A 483-nucleotide genomic window follows, 5' to 3' on the forward strand; every position below is an offset into this window, starting at 1 on the left:
GGCACAGGCGCTAGTTGGGGGGGACTGGAATCGACCACGTTTGGATAGTGTTATATATATATATGGTATATATATAAGCCTAAAGCTTATAGGGCTCACCATACAATGACTAAGAAACAATAGTTTAATAGTGGGGCATACAAGCCCTTGACAGAAAGGAAAGCCTACTTTTTTCTATTAAGGACTTATAGACCCTATTGTTAGATTATTTTTCTTCGTAATTGCACGGTGATCCCTATAAGCTTTAGGCTTATATAAATACCATGACTATTATTATTGTTTACAGCATTGTAAAACCCGGCGCCGTATAACAAAACCATTTGCATCCGAAAGCATATATTTATATGTACACGCATTTGCCCCTCCATATTTTAGAAGAAGTCTTAGGCCAGCAACGTCTGTGATGCTAAACCGCTTATGAGCAAGAAACCCAAGGTAACCCCATAATCCAGCTTCCCTCATTGTGATAACTATATATATATA

Source organism: Octopus bimaculoides, chromosome 26, assembly GCF_001194135.2.
Source record: "Octopus bimaculoides isolate UCB-OBI-ISO-001 chromosome 26, ASM119413v2, whole genome shotgun sequence".
In the NCBI taxonomy this organism is placed as follows: Eukaryota; Metazoa; Mollusca; class Cephalopoda; order Octopoda; family Octopodidae; genus Octopus; species Octopus bimaculoides.